This window comes from Rhipicephalus microplus, unplaced genomic scaffold (genome assembly GCF_043290135.1).
Source record: "Rhipicephalus microplus isolate Deutch F79 unplaced genomic scaffold, USDA_Rmic scaffold_14, whole genome shotgun sequence".
Lineage (NCBI taxonomy): Eukaryota > Metazoa > Arthropoda > Arachnida > Ixodida > Ixodidae > Rhipicephalus > Rhipicephalus microplus.
The window spans coordinates 37,891,420-37,910,173 of NW_027464587.1; the positions used below are offsets into that span (position 1 = coordinate 37,891,420).

General features: G+C 44.3%; 2 protein-coding genes across 20 annotated transcripts in view; one reads left to right on the top strand and one right to left on the bottom strand.

The window, feature by feature from the left end:
• LOC119180746 (acetyl-CoA acetyltransferase A, mitochondrial-like) overlaps positions 1-18,430 on the top strand; it is a 227,300-nt gene extending 208,870 nt beyond the window's left edge. For 7 of the 17 annotated variants that reach the window (XR_012888681.1, XR_012888688.1, XR_012888678.1 and 4 more), the window contains 3 exons: positions 4,862-4,931; positions 7,006-8,074; positions 16,983-18,430. The gene's annotated coding sequence lies outside the window, so the exon portion shown is untranslated. Of the gene's footprint in view, positions 1-4,861; positions 4,932-7,005; positions 8,075-13,952 lie in introns of all 17 variants that reach the window. The other 10 variants (XR_012888682.1, XR_012888685.1, XR_012888693.1 and 7 more) reach the window with 5 other exon arrangements.
• Positions 1-18,754, bottom strand: part of LOC119180906 (FGGY carbohydrate kinase domain-containing protein) — a 141,378-nt gene that overhangs the window by 17,504 nt on the left and 105,120 nt on the right. The window lies entirely within an intron of this gene.

Consider the following 18,754-nt stretch of genomic DNA (forward strand, 5'->3'; position numbering starts at 1 on the left):
CTTGCAAGCCTCCAGTAAAGCCATGGCCGACAATCACAAGTCGTTCCGACAGGAGGTCAGAGAATCGTCGATTTTTCAGTGGAACGCAACAGGTCTGAGATCTCGCATATCTGATTTTTGCCAGTTCGTTCATCTGTACCGATTTCCTATCATGATTATATGTGAACTGAAATTATTGCATTCAATGAGACTTCCCGGCTATGAGTCATTTTTTCTCCTCAAGTGACATCGAAAGCAGCAAGGTTGTTGTACTTATTCGCCGGGAGCTTACTTACGTCGTCCAGCCAGTGCAGCCTCACGACGGCAATCAGTATGTGCGCTTGTCTGTTAAAAAAGGAAAGGTGACATTCGCTCCATTCGCACTTCTGGGTGTCTATATATCCCCATCAAGTCAATTCGACGCCAACAAACTAGACAGCAAATGAAGGGCACATCCGGGTCCATACCTGGGTTATCACCGGGGATTTCAATGCGCATCATCCCATCTGGGGAAGCTCAAGGCCTAATTCAACGGGCCGACGTCTAGCATCATTGGTTTCCAGCCATGGTCTCGTCCTTCTGAATGACGCCAGTCCTACGTTTGTGCGATGCACTACATATAGCAGCTGCTTTGATTTCTCCTTTGTTGCATGCCGATTTGCTACATGGGTGAAGTGCTTTTTGGACATTGAAACTCACGGAAGGGACCATCTCCCCACTTACCTGAAGATTCAAAGTATTTCGAACACGTACTCCTTTACCACAACAAGAAGATTAGATTGGATTGTGTTCAAAACTCAACTTGAGGATGCTTGTGAAGAAGGCCTGCTCAATGGTCTTCAGCAAGCTATAAAGGAAACTGCACGTGCGGCTATGCGCTCAATAATATGCTCTTCGAAGCACTCTGAATTTGACCTCGAGCTGGAGCGACTTCGTGCGATCCACCGTCGTGAAAGACGATACTGACGCACCGATTCCACAGACGATCCACGAACAGCCCGGCGCATCCAAAAGAAGATACAACGGTGCCTCGGCAAATTAGACATGTAGCCAACGACGGAGGAAATATTGTGCGTTGCTAGATTCTCATAAACCACTGTCTCGGATATGGTGAATTGTGCGAGGCTGAAGTTCTGTTCCAGAGCAGCGCTTTCCCTTCAAAGCCCTTGCACTTTTTCATCGCTGGCACGAAATTTTTGAGGTAGAAGAAGATTTCTGCGCTATGACCGTGGGCCAGACAACGTACACAAGCCTACATACAGTGAATCACGTTCCTCACTCATGGTACCCGCGCATGGATCCACCGTTTAGATCACAGAAGCTCGATGCGGCGCTCGTCTTATGTAATAAGTCGTCGTCGACTGGCCCGGATAACATTTCATACAGGATGCTGTGCAACCTTGGTAAATGGGCACGAGAAGCACTCCTTAACATCTTCAACAATTCCTGGCAAGATGGCGTCGTTCCACAAGATTGGAAGATTAGTCGCTTGGTACCAATTTTTAAGCCTGGCAAATCTTCCCTGGACATTACCTCTTACCGACCGATCGCACTTTCAAGTTGCGTAGGAAAGGTAATGGAGAGAATGACTTTGGCCAGGCTTGAATAATACCTGGAGTACTTTGAGAAACATCCGAACGCCATGGCTGGTTTTCGCCGTCACCGATGTTCGATCGACAATGTTATAGATCTCGTCACATATTTCCAGCACCAAAAGGCATGTAAACGACTATCTGCTGCCATGTTCTTTGACGCAAAAGGAGCCTACGACAACGTTCTTTATGACGCCAACCTCGAAGCCATTGAGTCAGTGGGCCTAGGCAGACAACTGTATTGTTGGACACGCAATTATTTGCAAGGGCGGACGTTATTTGGGAACACTGCAGATGGTCCAACCTCCCAACACACAACGCATCGTGGAGTTCCGCAAAGTGGCGTCTTGAGTCCAACCCTCTTCAACCTCGTTCTCAGTGGTATTGTAGAACGACAACCAAGTGTGGTCAAGTTATCCATGTACACTGATGACATCTGCGTCTGAACATCTGGCATGACAAGACCTCAGGTATGCGCAAGACTTCAGAAAGCTTTGACTTTGGTATCAGTGTACCTCCAGGAACAGGGTCTGAAAATCTCGCCAGCGAACGGCGCATTGATTGTTTTTAGTCGAAAGCCAATGAGACCATACGCTATAACTATCGACGGCCAAGTCATAACACATGTCAGAACGCACATATTTATATGCGTATTCATTAATAGAGACCTCTGCTGGGGCTCACATGTGGCCCACTTGAAGAAGAGGCTGACAGAAATCGCCAACTTATTCAAGTATCTTGGAGGAAAAACCTGGGGGACTTCAGTACATGCAATGATGCAATTGTACAAGACGCCTTTTCTTGGCTAATTGCGCTACAGTTTGCCTGTGTTGACCAATACTTGTAGAACCAGCATTCGCACTCTCGAAAGCATCCAGGCTATGGCTCTGCGAATTTGTCTGGGCCTACCACGATGTTCATCAACAGCTGAGACAATCGAGATGAGCTAATGACTACCCGCTCAAGACGCATATCATAATGGAAGTGCTCAGAGCACACGTGAGGCATCTTACTCGCGCCCCTGCCCACAATCTAGCTTCACTACCCGAAGACCGACCTCGTGCCTCATTTTGCCAGACAGTCTTGTCTTATCGCACACGCATTCCTACGGGATATACAACTCAATCCAGAATTTCAACTCCCCCGTGGAGTAGGACTTATGCACATGTTGAACTCAAGATTCCAGTCATAGGGTCGAAAGCCCGGCTCTCGTCTCCAGCGCTAAAGCAGCTTTCTCTTCTCTTGTTATATCAAAAGTACAGTGGGCATACTCGTCTATATACTGACGCTTCAACTAAAGTCGATAAGTCTGCAGGGCCGGTGATTTTTCCTGCGAGAGCGGCAACGGTGAAGTTTCGGTTATCCCACCAGACATCATCGACAGCTGTGGAACTTGCTGCTCTACGTAGCGCAGTTAGTCATTAAACACCAAGAAGAAAAAAAATGGAGCGTGTTCACGGACTCTAAGGCAGTACTACAGTGTTTGATATTCGCCTTACGCCAGGGACCTCATGAACAACTATTCTAGAACGGACTCTCACTGATCCGACCCCGAAACGCATTGTATGGGCTCCTGGTCATCAGGGCTTACGAGGTAATGAGGCCGCTGACGCGGCCGCCCGAGCGCTTACCCACCGGGCTCCTCATCTTGGCTCTTATGACTCGGAGGCCAATACACCGCTGCTGCGGTTCAAAGAAATTCTGACCTATTATCGCGACACTCACCGCCTTTACCTGGCTCCTGCAAAGGGGCTGAGTAAGGCGGAAGAACGAACTCTAAGGCGCCTGCAGACAGGTACTCTACTCTGTCCTGCAATCCTAAAACATTTCGATGCGAACACAGATGGGCGGTGCCCATACTGTGGGGAGACGTGTGATATCTTCCACATGGTATGGGCATGTCCGAAATATCTCCACCTACCCCCTTCTCCTACCCCTTCCCGAGAGGCATGGGAGACTGCCCTCCTCAACTGCTCATCACTAGAGTCTCAACGGGCTCTGGCGAGACGGGCGCGAGTAGGGGCCTCGTCATGCGGTGTCCCGGACTAAGGACGCCGACCATGTAGCGGGGTCATGCTTTGGCCCCGTACCTCTCGTTTATAATAAATGTTTTTCATCATCATCATGAACAACTAGTACTGGAAATTAGAGAGCTGCTTCACCACCTCTTCGAAGAAGGACACAGAATCCCTTTTCAGTAGTGGCTTCCAAGTCACTGCGGCATGGGCAATGAACATGCTGATGCAGCTGCTCGATCAGCACACGAAGATGGTGAAGAAGAATCTATACCATTTTCAAGGACTAATGCTGCAATGGCAATCCGAAAAATCACTAATGCAGAATAAAATCTCTGTGGAACGCCGAGTGCTTATGGCACACGCGACTGCATAGACTGGACACGTCTCGTCGACTCCGGCCTCCATCTGAACTCTCTCGATTCGAGACCACGGTGCGACTACGGCTTGGTGTCGCCTTCACCAAAGCTTTCGCCTTCATAATCAGCATGGAGGACAGTGCTGCTTGCGGTCATTGCGGCAGCGATGAAACTATAGAGCACGTTCTCTGTCACTGCCCTCGTTACAGCGTGCAAAGACGACAACTAGCTGCTGCATTAGCTCACCTTGAAGGCAGACCTTTGTCTGAACAATCAGTGCTTGAAAGGCGACATGACTTGTGTGCTCACAGAAAATCAGTGAAGGCCTTACTGAACTTTTTGCGTGGCAGTGGCCTATTGCATAGACTATAGCACCCCAGCCGCCCCCCGTTTTTTGCACGCGTCTATTTCCCTCTTCGCATTCTTTCCCATCTTTCTTCCCCATTCCCCCTTCCCCTAGTGCAGGGTAGCCAACCGGATGCTCCATTTTCTGGTTAACCTCCCTGTCTTTCCCTCATTTTATTCTCTCTCTCTGTTAAGGAAATTTCGGAAGCACAAGCTGGACAGTGAAGCGAGTGCAATACGTATTCGTTTCACATTGGCTTAATAGTGTGCAAGTGTTAGAGAAATTCAGAACTTTGCATACTTTTTATAGATGGCAAAGAATATATACTGTAAAATCTCAAGTGAGTGTTTCTGCCTTTTTTGGAGGATTTTAAATATGCGGCCGCTTGTCTCCTCAAACCATTTTCACTCTTATATACTGTTTATGCACCAAAGTAAAACAGTTATTGTATGTGCATAGCTTATGAAGAACAATGCTGCCCTCCCCCTCCCTAGTTACAAAGGACGAAATGCTGCTGCCACACTTGCTTTGTTTTTGTTTGAATGCCTAAGCTTTTGCTGCGTACTGCAGGTAGCAATCAGAGGTGCCTTGACGAACTGTGCAGTGATGACCACACGGTGAGCCAAGCATCCCATAAGAGGTGCTTATTTTACATCTTTTGCTAACTCAAAGGTAATGTACAAAGTTTTATTTATTGAAGAAGAGTGTTGTTTTGAGGTAGTCATGTTGAAGTGAAATATTGCAAACATTGTTAGGATATACAGAAACAGCAGGATGTATGCTACCTACCAACTTAACATTATTCATGCCAAAGTGTTTATTATGTGCAACCTTTATTTGAAGGAGAAGTGCAATGGTTTCCATAAATGAGCATAGTTGTAAATGGCTGCACAACCGGTTCCTGTGTTTTTACACTCAATAATATGTGGCCCTTAATCTTGTGACTTCTAACTGAGATAAAGTTGCTTCACATAAACAACAATAACTAGGCTTTTGCCCGCTATAATAAGAAATTACTGTTATCATAGTTTTTATTTCCAATAAATCATGCTGTAGAAGAGTACTCCACCTATTTGTCACTACGGCAAGTGCATTTTGTCATGAAGCATCACTTGGTTTTGTGAAGTGTTGCCTTTCTGTAGAATGGGGTACTGGCAAGGGGAATTTTGCAAAAACTGTAAAACTTTATGCTTCTTGCAGCAGGCATTCTGATCTTTGTTGTAAATGCATGAATAGCGTGAAGAATAGCGACCCACTTTGAAATTAACAACCTTATCATTGCAATGTCTTGGACAGTGTTTACTGTATTCGATTTGTTTATGCCAAAAATAAACCTAGTTTTTACCATTTAGAAGGTCAATTGCTAAATTTTCTGTGTACGTTCGCAAGCGCACTTTCACCTCTGATGCTAAGCAACAGGCTTGAGCGATGTGCCTGATTCTTGTGTATGAATTTTATAGAATACCTAAAATGGACTCTTCTACTTTGCGCAACTATTGGCTACTGTGCGCACGTTCTAAGCATCTATATATAAAGAACAGAGAATTCAGCTGGTAGCATTGAATACTGTGTTCAGAAGCTTGTATACACTGCGAAATCTTGCTGGTCTAGCACAGCGGCACATCAACGAGGCCTCGCTTAGTTGATGGCTACATGTTGATTGCACAATCACTGATGTCATACTTTGTTGCCATGGGACTGTAGTTATGATTGTAACGTATGCGTACTCCTCTTCACAATGAGAGCGATGGAGAAGCTGAGTGAGAAACTGAAAACAGCTAGCTACAATGTGTGTTTTATTGACTGTGACTTCATCATTTCATTATGTGAACACAGAGTTTGTGGCAACGTGCTCACATTTTACAATTTTGTAGTTATCAGAAGTTTCAGATGGTGGGGTTGTTTAGTAGCCTTTTGCATTTCAATTATGAATGGTCACTTTATGCACTGCATGGCTTTCTTGCTTTATATTTTGCAATGCTCATCTGCGAAATAGCCTGCAGCTTCTGACAATATTACGTGTTCATTATACGAAACATTCTGCATGTTCAATATGTACCATCAACAGCAAAAGTTTGCGGGACACGAAAGGTTTGATCAATATAAATTCTCACTTTGTCTCAAAATGTAATTTTGAAAGAAATATTCCATATTGCACTTTGCATTCCGACCTATGCAGTCACCGGTCTAATTACATGCGTTAGGTACTGACGTAGCGGAAATTCGCATTTGTTGTTGATTCAACATCTACCAAGTTTTCCTGTTGATAGTACTTCCATGAATTTTTCATGGCACTAGGGCCACCTCCTTTCTCTCTTTTTGCAGCTACGTAGATGTTAGTTCATTACTTTGCTGCTTTGTTTACATAATATCTATTTAACCACCGTATTTAAAACGGTGTTTTGGGTGTAGTTGCATCACTAAGTGTTTAATATTTTATTAGTTGTGGGTGTTTCGGTCTTTTGGCTTTTACTTTTTAGCAACTTAACTGCTGTTTTCAGAGCAATTTGTGGATAGCAATATTGACTCTACTAAGCTTTGGTTCAGAAAAAAAAGCTGAACAGTTGCCGAGGTGCATGGCCTGCATCACAGCATTCTAGGTTACCAGAAATAGATTTTAGGCTGCATAATACCTGGCTCCTTGTTATTTCCGTGTCTTGCTTTTACTTAGAGCTCTTTTCATAGTCCTAAAATTTATCTTACGTTGATTACAGTTATGCTACCATGTGACCACCCCCCGCACTGCGTGGATTTGATCGATACGGCAGCAGTTGCACTTTTGAAGGAGGCAAAAATGCTAGAGGTCTAAGTGCTTTTGAATTGACATTCACATTCAGAACCCCATTATTATTGTTACATGAAGTGACCAAAGTGGTAATTCTAGATTGTCTTCATATTTCAAATAGGAGATCTCAGCTGCTTAGTAGGTTGATATTCATATTAAAAAGACAGGGCACGCAAACATGCTCTCGAGAGAGTAGTCAAGACACCGCTAACTCTAACTGGAAAAGTTGACATTAAGCTAGAAACGAAGCAATTCACGTGGAGATATCGATCAAGACGGCATGCCTGCTGGTCTACGTGAGAGATAACTGCTCAGAATTTGATTTGTTCGTTGAGTTATTCGATGGTTGGCTCACACATGCACTACCGCATGTCGCTATGCCAAGCCACAGCCATTACATGCATATCTTCATTTATTTTCTTGTACGAAACTGCAGAATTCGAATTTTGGCATGCTTTTACGTTGTAATAAAAAATAGGTTTAATGATGGGCCTTTGGTAAACTGTCATATATATTCTGTTAGTCTGCCTTCTCATTGTTAGTTGGAATTGGAAGACTCCTGACTCACCTGCGGCCATGTATGCATGCCCAGTATTTTCAACGTGTGTGCATATAATGCATAAGGAAAATAGGTTATTGAGTGAGTATTATGAAGTTTAATTTATGTCTAGTGTAAAATGTTGTTTCGGTTTTCTTCTGTTAGACTTGTTGCTTAACAATGACTGGGGCAATATTTTGGAGCCTGCTAATGTGGTATGAGATAGACAAACATAAAGCAGCAGCTGTTATCATGCTTTCGATACTGCTACCTCATGAGGCCGAGAAAGTTAAGTTGTGTTACATGGGGTATGCTAGACAAAGTGAATCGTTTTTAATGTTTTTTTTTGTTTTCTCGGTAGACATTCTATAAAAACTGGTCCAAAGGTGGACAAAAGGCAGTACAGATGGACACACAGAAGCATCGGGCTGCCTAAAAAACTGTGACTGAGCATTAACCTGTAAGTATTTGCGAGTTCATGGTCTTGTCATGTTAGCCTGTGAAGTGGTTTCTTGCCATTTGCAATATTTTCCACAACTGGTGCTTCGATGCCTCAATGTGGGAAGAAGCTGTTCCAGCACGATTTTTGGAGAAAAACTTTCTATAACAGCAGAGGCCATGAAACCTTGGGCTCAGAAGTGAAGTTATGGGAGAAAAATAACTGACACTTTATTGTTGCTTCATGCTTTCACCGCAGTATTTGTTTCTTTGTCAGCAAAATTTCGTGGCTATGGTATCGAAATAATTTTTGTTTCAATTTATGCTAATGTTGTTCGTGAGCAGACATGACAAAATGGTACTCGGCTGCTGACCCGCAGGTCGCGGGATTAGTCCCGGCGGCGGCGGCTGCGTTTTCGATGAAGGCGCGAATGTTGTAGGCCCGTGTGCTCAGATTTGGGTGCACGTTAATGAACCCCAGGGGGTCGAAATTTCCGGAGTCCTTCACTACTACGTCTCTCAAAATCATATAGTGGTTTTCGGATGTTAAACCGCACATATAAATCAAATCAAACATGGAAAATGCAGTGTTTTTCATATATTTTTACATGAGCGATTCTTTCTTGTAGAATAAAGTTACATTGTTTGTTTTAAGGGCATATACAAAGATTAAAAAAAATACTTCTGACTCTAAAAAATGAAGACGCCTTCGCGCATTTTTACCCTGTGTTCCTTGGCTGATAAGACAGTCATTAAAACATAAATGCAAACGGTGAGAAACAATTTAGGAAGAAAGGCTTACTGTCCACATCTTAAAATTCATGAGACTCTACATGACAGTTGTCTTATTATGGCAGAAGTGATGATGAGGGGGGGGGGGGCTTGAATGAAGGTTAAATCATTAAAGAAAGTTTGTTTTTGGAGCCAGTCTAGATTTTTCAAGATTAGGTTGCTTTGAAAACGAAAATCGTTTGTCTAAGTCGGGGCAGTAATCTTGGTACGGTTTGCTGCTCTAGTAAATGAATGTCTTCTTGTCGAGTCACTCATTTTTAGCATCATGGACGTAGTGTTATAAAAGTGTTGAGCAGCTAGACCCCTGCTAAATTTCTTGTCCTCTGCAGCTTGAGTTTTGCACGCAGTATCGTTACAATAGAAGCATTTGTTCAAGTTGAGAATTTTTAATTAATGTGTTTAGGTGTACACCTGATGAAAAAAATCATTGAATGAATGTGAGAGCTTGTTATTTGACAACGGAACTTTCCTTTACTGAGGCAGCAAACTTCATCAAGGTAGCTGCCACTATAGTGGCAGCTACCTTGATGACAAATTGTCTAAGTATACTTAGACAATTTGTCTTATTCAAACATTGGATCGAACAACACACTTAGTTTAGCGATATGACACCCATTCAAGCCCCCATCTTTATGTTAGCTCCTGCCGTAATAAGATGTACAACTGTCATATACTCTATTGAAAAAAAAACGCGCACCATAGGAATGGTGGATTCCACCATCCACCATTGTGGTGGATTATGGTCCTGGAAATGATGGTGGCACATAGTGTATGGCGGCGTATGGTGGAGCGGATGGTGCGCTCCAGCCGGCAATGCTGAAGCGAGAAGCAGCGTCAGAACCACCTTGACGAGCTGCCCCTAAAGAAATAATAAAACCAATTGTCTAGAAAACTATGTAGAAAGCACCCGTAAAAGAAAAAGAGTTGTGGCAGTGCGGCATCGAACCTGCCGCCTTCAGATTTCTAATTGAGCACACTAACCACTGCACCACGCCGACAGACGGCAGCTGTGGTGTTAAAGAAGTAGTCAACTCACAAAATCACTGTTTTACTTCAGTTCTGTTTGTCGTTTACTCGAGATGGACGGGATGTGAACCTGCTACTAATGTTCGCACATTTGTTAAACACGAACATCTGCTGCCTGTAACAATTGCCACTGCGATAATGGCAACAGCGTTATGTTTTTCGTTACATTGTACAACCGAAAGAAAAAAAAACTCAGTGAACTGAGGAGCAGGTAGAATTTATTGGCGGTTACTGCCAAGTTTATTATTCGTTTCTCGCTCCTTCCAAAGGGCGATATCTATTTAGCTTTATGACGCTTCTATGCTAATTCAATAGATACGCCCACACAATCGATTGTGATGTTTTTCGGGCAAGGCACACTGCAGTCGTGCCAGCGCACCGCTGATGCTCTGTCGTTAGAAACAACTACATAACGGCTTAACCAAAACTAATGCAGTGCGCCAGAAACATTATGCTATCATATTCGTTCAGTAAGCGTGCGAATTGACGAGTGTATGTTCTCGCATAAAAGCTATTGAAGTGCCAGCGAGTGCGACCGGCGGCTGCCGGTGAGGGGAGGCGTACATTTGGTGGAAGTTCTGCAAGCATGTCCCATCAATGTTTGTCGCTTCTTTCACGGCAATCGTACACAATGAAAAAGGCTTCATTTAGGTTATATAATGCCACAGTTGTGCTGTATTGTCATTTTTTAGACCGTCAAAACCATGTATTCTGAAACCCAGAAGCACCGATAACACTTGTGGGGGCTCGGTTGGTATGACTAATCTTTGGTGGAAATCATCATGGTAGAACAGAAGGGTTAAAGTCAAATTCGCTGAGGCTCGCTGAGGCGCGTGTCAAGAGTGAAAGTTTGTGTATATTCGCACGCACTTTGTTGACTTAAAGAACGGCTCAAGCAATAGAGTGGGCAAGAACTACCAGAGTTCGTTTCTAGCGTGGCGACATCCAGTGACCGCTGTGTTCTGCTCTAAAATTGAAAGAACCAATTGCGAACTGAAGCTCAATTATATGTCGACAACTGTGTACCGATGTAAAACATTTATTTTCAGTGTCACAGTGACATCTATATTATTCTAAACATCACAACAAAGAAACACATCGTGAATGTCGAACTGATGTAAGTACAGTCGAGTGCATAATTTTAGAGACCACGGGAGCGCGTGCCGAGGTACGTCGCTGCGCCTTCTGGCGACTGCACGGCTTTGTCCGGGAGCGCGTACTGCGCACGCTCGTCCCATATCACCCGGCAGCCTGCCCTTTTGCTCGTTTCAACGGCGCGCATCTCTAAACGATGCGGACGGCGCAAGGTGTCACTTCTGTAGTCACTGTGAAGACAATGAAAAAAAGCCGGGCGCTAATGTGACGACAGCACATCATTCGCGGGTTTCGGCGTGCTGCACATAGTGCACGTTACTCCTAGGCGATACGTGGCGGAATCACATTTTGAATGTCGAGTTAGGCAATCAATAAGCTCAGCCAGCAGTGTTGCATTTTGCGCTCTCATTCGCCGAACTAACGCACGTAGTAATACTCGGTCCAAATATCATGTCTCTATGAACATGCATGAAACCACCAAACGTCCCACAGCTGAAGAAAAGAGCCGAGGAAGAAACGTGAGAACAAAATCGGTTTAATAATGTTTATTAAGGTTAAATCCTTTATTAAGGCCGCTGTGGTGGTGCAGTGGTTTCGATACTCGGCTGCTGACCCGAAAGACGCATCGTCAAGTCCAGTCACGCATGCCGTATTTCGATAGAGGAGAGATATTTGAAACTAGTATACTGAGTATACGTTAAAGAACTCCGAATGAGAAAACATTCCCAAGACGTTACTTTGGTGGAGCTCTATGTCATATCTATATGATAAAATTTATTTCTCTCTCTATATGGTGGTTCTGTCATGTCGAGAGCCCACACTTATTGGTAGGATTCCAGCCTTGACCCAAGAGTTTCTAGGATTCGAATTTCAGATATTCATGTGTTGTCTTCTACTACTCGAACCATTAACCCCGATTGAAGTCAACCCCTTAATTGGATGCATTATAGTAGATTAAGACCAGTAAGCGTGAATAAATGCGGATTGAGACGTGCAAGAGATGTCATAGGCTTTCACTTTCGAGTCTTTTCATATTTGCGGGTATCTGGGAATGTTTTTTTTTCCGGAAACCAGATAAAATTACGATGGTTTAAGGGGCGTCACTGCTTTCAGTATTTCAATAGAACTCTACCCATGACATATGCACGGAATATTCTCGAATGCGTAGTAGTCGGGAATTGAGACTGCCTCCATTACCATCCGTCGCTCGAGCATCAGCGTGTATTCTGGTATTCTGGTCGTGTTAGTAAAATACTGCAGTGAATTACAGGTGAGCACATTTCAGTTCGAAGTGCTCAAATGTTGGAGGCCTCACAAGGAAACAGCCGCGCCGCGGTGGTCTAGTGGCTAAGGTACTCGGCTGCTGACCCGCAGGTCGCGGGTTCGAATCCCGGCTGCGGCGGCTGCATTTCCGATGGAGGCGGAAATGTTGAGGCCCGTGTGCTCAGATTTGGGTGCACGTTAAAGAACCCAGGTGGTCAAAATTTCCGGAGCCCTCCACTACGGCGTCTCTCATAATCATATGGTGGTTTTGGGACGTTAAACCCCACAAATCAATCAATCAATCACAAGGAAACAAAAGTTAATTCCTTAAGCTGTTCGACCAAATACCTCGCACGGCGGCACACCGCTCCTTTTGTACACATTACTCACTGCGTGGAAATGCGATTCTTTATTATAACTCTATCAGAAAAATTGGGCACTTAGAAGGTTCACGCGTGCTTGCGACGCAGGTGCAGTACCATTTTGTCGTTTTTGTCAATTCTTTGCCTTGTTTCGTGGTCTTCCGGGCTTGGTGACGATAAGAAATTATATCGTACAGCAAATGTTGAATGGCAGCATATCGCGGCACAGCCCAGCTATTAGACAGCTATTGGACAGTGCCATTCTCGAAAGTGTATACGATCGGGGGTTTCAAGGCCCCCACATTCGTCTTCAAAAATATCGCCACGAGTACCAGCTGATGGAAGGAGACGCATCGCAGAGTTAAGCCTCCAAGACTTTTCTCAGCGGGTCATCTGCCGGCTCCTTCAAAGGTCAAGAAATGCGGTGAGTCGTGCCATCCAAGCGTAAAGACAAACAGTAGGGATCAGTGACAGAGACCGTGCTGGAAGGTCAAGATGCACAGATGACGAAGTGGACAGGGTAAATATCACCGCCGTAGTAGCTGATCCCCATATAACAGCGAAAGGCATAAAAGATTCATTGCATCTCAACCCGTCCGTCTGGACTATCCATAGGAGGTTGGCAGAAGTAGGGCTTGGCAGCTGCGTCGCGGCCCAGAAGCCCCACATCACGGACAAGCAAAGATCCATGCGACTGCACTTTGCGCGTTCTGTGTGGACATGGGGATCAGAACAGTGGGGGGAAGTCGTGTTCAGCGATGAATCAACGGTTTCAAGTCGCTGGGATTAGGAACGGCGAGTATGGCGTCCAATGAACTCGAGGTAACATTTGCGATTTCTCTTCTACTATAATGTCATCCTTACTATTTACCATTGAATGTGTAGAAAGAGTAGTGCAGAGGGTAAGTAACCATAGCTGGTAAAAATTATTGGCAGGCCACGCACTACAGTGCGCCTTAATTACGTTGTGGTTAAGGCAAGTAAAGCCCAGCACTTTATTGTCTTCGAACTTGCTGTAGAACGTTGCTTAGCTTTGATTCTCTTTAAGCTGTGTTACTTCTAATCGTGAGCAGCTCGCCAAACTTAAGCACCTTAGCCAATGTTTGTATATTGTACCTCATTACCTTGGAAAAATACAGTTGAGTTTGCGAGGCCTTCTAGAACGCACCATCAACCGACATTTTGGTAAGCGTGCCTTACCAAAATGTCGAATATTTTACACCATCCTCGCGACCTCGCATAATTAAAATTTCATTATATGGATCTTCAATTAAAACGACATTGTTCGGGGATGAAGGGACTATGTGCTATTGTCGTTCTTATAAATTCGTGTAACCAATCCAGCATTTCCTTCCTCGCCAGGTATTCACCACAGTACACGCAGTTGGTCTTTGCCAGTGGCCAATGCTCTGTGAAGGTCTGGGCCGCCATGACCAAGGAAGGACTTGGACCACTGGTTCTTATCGTTGGGAACCTTTCAACCTTCACGTACTTCATTATTATTAAGAGAGAATTGCTTCTTTATATCTTGAATGGGCCGTTCAGGCATGGTTGTTTCGTGTACCAGCATGACAGAAGCCCGATTCACACTGCTCGCAGTGTGAAATCTTTGCTTGAGGGCCTTGCTGTTCGCACATTGGAATGGCCACCTGTAGGAGCGTACCTGAACCCCATTGAAAACGTCTGGGGTCTCGTGAAACGCCGACTTGCGGCGCGGAATCTTGGAAGTTCAACGAAGGAGACCTGATTCGCTGCCATACAGGAGGTGTGAGAAGAACTTTGTTTACGCCCCGAGATCGTGGCCGCGCTTTACAATTCGATGCCATCTCGTGTGGCGCAAGTGATTGCCGCCGATGGGCGTTTGATTAAATACTGAAAGTAGTAATCTTTCTTGGATAGCAGTTAAAGCTATCTTTTTTTTCTGGCTTATAAGAAGAAACTGTTTATTTTTCGCGTTTCCTGGCTATTCATTCTGGACGTGCGATATTCAGTGGTTTACTGCATAGCACTGCACGCGCGATATTCGCACCAAGAAATCAAGCTCGCATAACGTTTCCGAAACAAAGCACTGAGTTCATCACTGCAAGATGAGCATATCACGCATCTCCGTTTCAGAAAAGCTGAGAAACTGCATGTTTTCCGCGCTACATCAAGGAAGAAAGCGTATTGCATGGCGCGCTCGAACCATGCTATTACATTAGAGGCATTTTCGCCGCTATAACATGGCTCGACAGTACCGGTGCATGCTTGCACAGTGACTGCAGAAGTGGCACCTTGCGCCGTCCGCATTGTTTCGAGATGCGCGCCGTTAAAACGAGCGGAAGGCCAGGCTGCCGGGTGATATGGGACGAGCGTGCGCAGTACGCGCTCCCGGACAAAGCCGTGCAGTCGCCAGAAGGCGCAGCGACGTACCTCGGCACGCGCTCCCGTGGTCTCTAAAATTATGCACTCGACTGTACGCGCGCGAAATGTAAACATATTCCCGGCCTCATATTCAACGCTCCACAAAAATTCAAGCGTTGTTGACACCACAAGAATAAAAAAATAAACGTGCTAGAAAGCGTAATGAGCAGCGCTGGTTTCTTTTGACCGTAAACATATATGTTTCTGCATTCAAGAATGAAACACTACAAATAAGTGATTTCACTGGCTGTCATGTGTTTTTTCACCACGCCACCATCATCCACTAGGATTTCATCACGCCAGCGTCATCCTCCTTGCTCACCAAGCCTTCCACCAAACTCGTTTTGCTTCCCACTATCAGCCTGCATTTTCCACCGTCACCCCCATTGGCTCGTGACCACCACTACCATCTGCCACCATTTTTGTTACTCTTACCGTCATCAGCCGGCATTTTTCATCGTCACCATCATTGGCTCGCCACCACCAGCACCATCATTTTTTTAAAAGACGATAGTCTTTCTTGGGGACCTTCGACGCGAAAATTTGGTCTGTCTGTCTTTGTGCCCGTACATTTGTCTTTTTGTCAATTCTTAAAAGCATCGGGTACTTGAAAGGGTCTACCCCATCCGCAGCACCCACCAGAGTTGCTCAATGTTGAGTGTTCATGTTTGTGCCATTCTCCATTAAAAAACCATTATTGCGCATGTCCGGGGCACCATAACAACACGTAAATATTCTGGATGTGCTTGTTTTTACTATAAAAGGCATACACAAGTAATTTTAAGTACCGTAGCGCTTATCTCGCTGCGGTGACCATGCAACGATTTGCTGAGACGAGACGGTGGCGGCACCTACCCGTCGCCTTGCGTTCTACATCTTATCACCTCTGAGACAGGCACGCACACCCGTCTCAGAGCCACGCACTTCCTTTTCCAAGAAAACTTTCAGATGGCGCTCATGTCTCACGTGTGACGTGATTTGATGCGCTGGTTTGCTTCCTGTGCACGCTCGAGGCACTCTGACGCAGCGCCTCCAGAATACCATTCACCGATTTTGTCGCGCAGAACACCAAATAAACGTTTTGTTCACTCCCTCTCCACACGCAAGACTATCGTCTTCCGACGACATTTGCAGATTACATGCAGATACGGGGCCAATTTTTTCCACTCTCACCGTCATCAACCATAATGCCCACTAGTTTCCACGATATCCACTAATATTTCTACCATATCTACTACTATTTCCACCACATCCATCAACAATTGCAACATTTATGAATCCTGAATTTTCAATAGGGAAGAGTTTATTGGATTTTTAAAGAACTACATATGCAAGCCTTCCTTCTTAATTTCGTGCCCACCATTTGTGTTGATGCATTGTTTATTGTGTTCATCAGGCTTGTACCTCCACCATGATGTTTTGAATGAGGCAACGTGTACCCATCCAGCACTCTGTCACGTGTACTGACAGAGTGCTGGATGGGTTGAGGCTGCGGAAACGACAACGAAGTCCTGATCCTCTTATCTCACAGCTTCTGTTTCTCGCTCTAAAGGTGCCCTCACAATATGTGCCCTGCCACACGTAGGCCTTTGAGTGGTCTTCGATATGTTTTGTCTTGTGTAAGATTTTATAATATGATGCAAAATTCTTTTGTTTACCCCACATAACTCTCAATGGTGTAACAGAAATATTAACTGCCACACCAAGGCACTAATTAAACTGAATTTGTTATGCAAGTCTATGAATTTTTCGCAGTTAGAATATATTGTGTTTAACATTGAGTTCTTGTCTACTATAGCAATAGGTCTTCGTAGCATCCAGCTGCTTGTTCTGCATGTGATCAGGTCTTGTCCAGAAATGCCGTCTGCTTTTGTAATTTATGAAATAGTGGTGTGAACACAGGTCATGTACGCAATAGACACCATAGTGGTTTAAACTCTGAACATTGCTGCTACTACAATAGTTCTTTTTTTTGTACTTCATTTTCAGACTTACAGAAAGGAGCCAAGTGGAGCTGTTCATGGGCCGTGCACACAGTTTCATAAGCGGGCTTTCAGCACTTTTGACAATTATGTTTCTGAATACATCTGCCAAAGTTGTGGGCAGAGAAGCGTGTAGTAGTGAATGTCATTGTTCATTCGGCATGCTGCCGCAGGTATGACTCACACATCTGCAAGATAACGCAGCACAGTGCACACACACAAACTAGCTCCACATACACTCTGGATTTGTGGCTTTGTGAATTGTTTACTCTTACCTTGCACAACATTTATTAACAAAATGACATGAAATTTTTGCCATCTATGAAGGTAGCGCTCGCAGTATATGCTGGCAATAAGTGTGCAAAGACCAACCAGTCCACTGGTCACATCTTTTCTTGTAAACAATTAGAGATAGAAGGCTGGGGTTGTTGGAAGCTGATACAAGGTAACGAATGGGCCATGACTCCAAAATATTTCCGTTTTTTCACCTTTGTGCACGAGGTGGCATAGTCAAATTGTTTAGGCAGCAGTTATGTCTTGTCAATCAGCAGCGTTCAACAAGCTCTGTGTCAGAATATGTTGCATGAAAAACTTAAGCAACATCCTCTTTGTGTTCTTTAGGTTTCAGTGACCATTTTTATTTGTTTTGCCTATTGAAGTTGCGTCGCAATCTTTGCATTATACTTTACCGATGACCTCACTCAAATCTTAGTGCTTTTCGGTATATTTGAGATATACGTTCACGGACAACACACCTGCGCATTATCGGAGGAAGGTCTTCTACAAAGCACACTGGGGTATTGCAATGCCACTCCTATTAGCTAAATGGCCAGAAAAAGTTCAGAGGTTCAAAGTCCGCAAAGGGGTGATGCTGCTATTACAGCCAGTGCAGCTTGTTTCAAGACTGAGTTTAACTGCTGGACAACAAGGCCTAGCTTCTATATAAACAGTGCTTGAAAGTGGCTTGGAGACAGATGGGGGGGGGGGGGGACTTAGAATATTGTTTTTTTTGTTGTCAACCATTAACTTCCAAGAACAACATGTTCATGAGGATGTATATTGATAAAGAACTGGTCAACCTTCACTGACTTGTAGCCAACATATGCTGAAACTGCCACCTGCATAGGTGGGAACGCTTCTATGCAACTGTATTAATTGCAAGTCCAAGTAAACTTTTTACACTCATTAATTCACACGTTGTTTCTAGCATCTTTGCATGTACAGATTGGCTCAACAAAAAGAAATATGCAAAGAAATCTGCTAAATGGGGAAAGAAAGGATGTCATGCGAACTAAGCATGGTTAAAATTTTGGCCTTGTTGATGTAACATTGTCATAATGTTCAGCGTTGCACTTCTAATCACAAGGATGGGACATGCTTGTGTATGTTCGGCCTGTCCAATTTTCGTCATTTCAGTGCTGCGATTAGCTCTATAAAAATTTCATGTGCTCTTTGTTCCTTTGTTTGCTGCACACTCTATTCTTGAGTTCTTTGTGTAGAGTTTCGTTCAACTGGACTCCTGTTCAACTTGGTGTTGTGTACCTAACAAACAGGTACTTTAGGGAGCTAGCCATGAATGACTGCATTCATTTCACAAAATTATGCTACCTGTGCAAAGCATACAGTACGTTGTAATCATTCTATGAACCCTGTGTTCACTTGCAGATGAAGGTGTGCCCAGAAACTAAATTAACAGCGTGTCGAGCCAACAAAACTCTCCGTCAAACAACGCAAAATAACTCACATTCACAGGCACGCAGAACATAAATGAAATCCTCC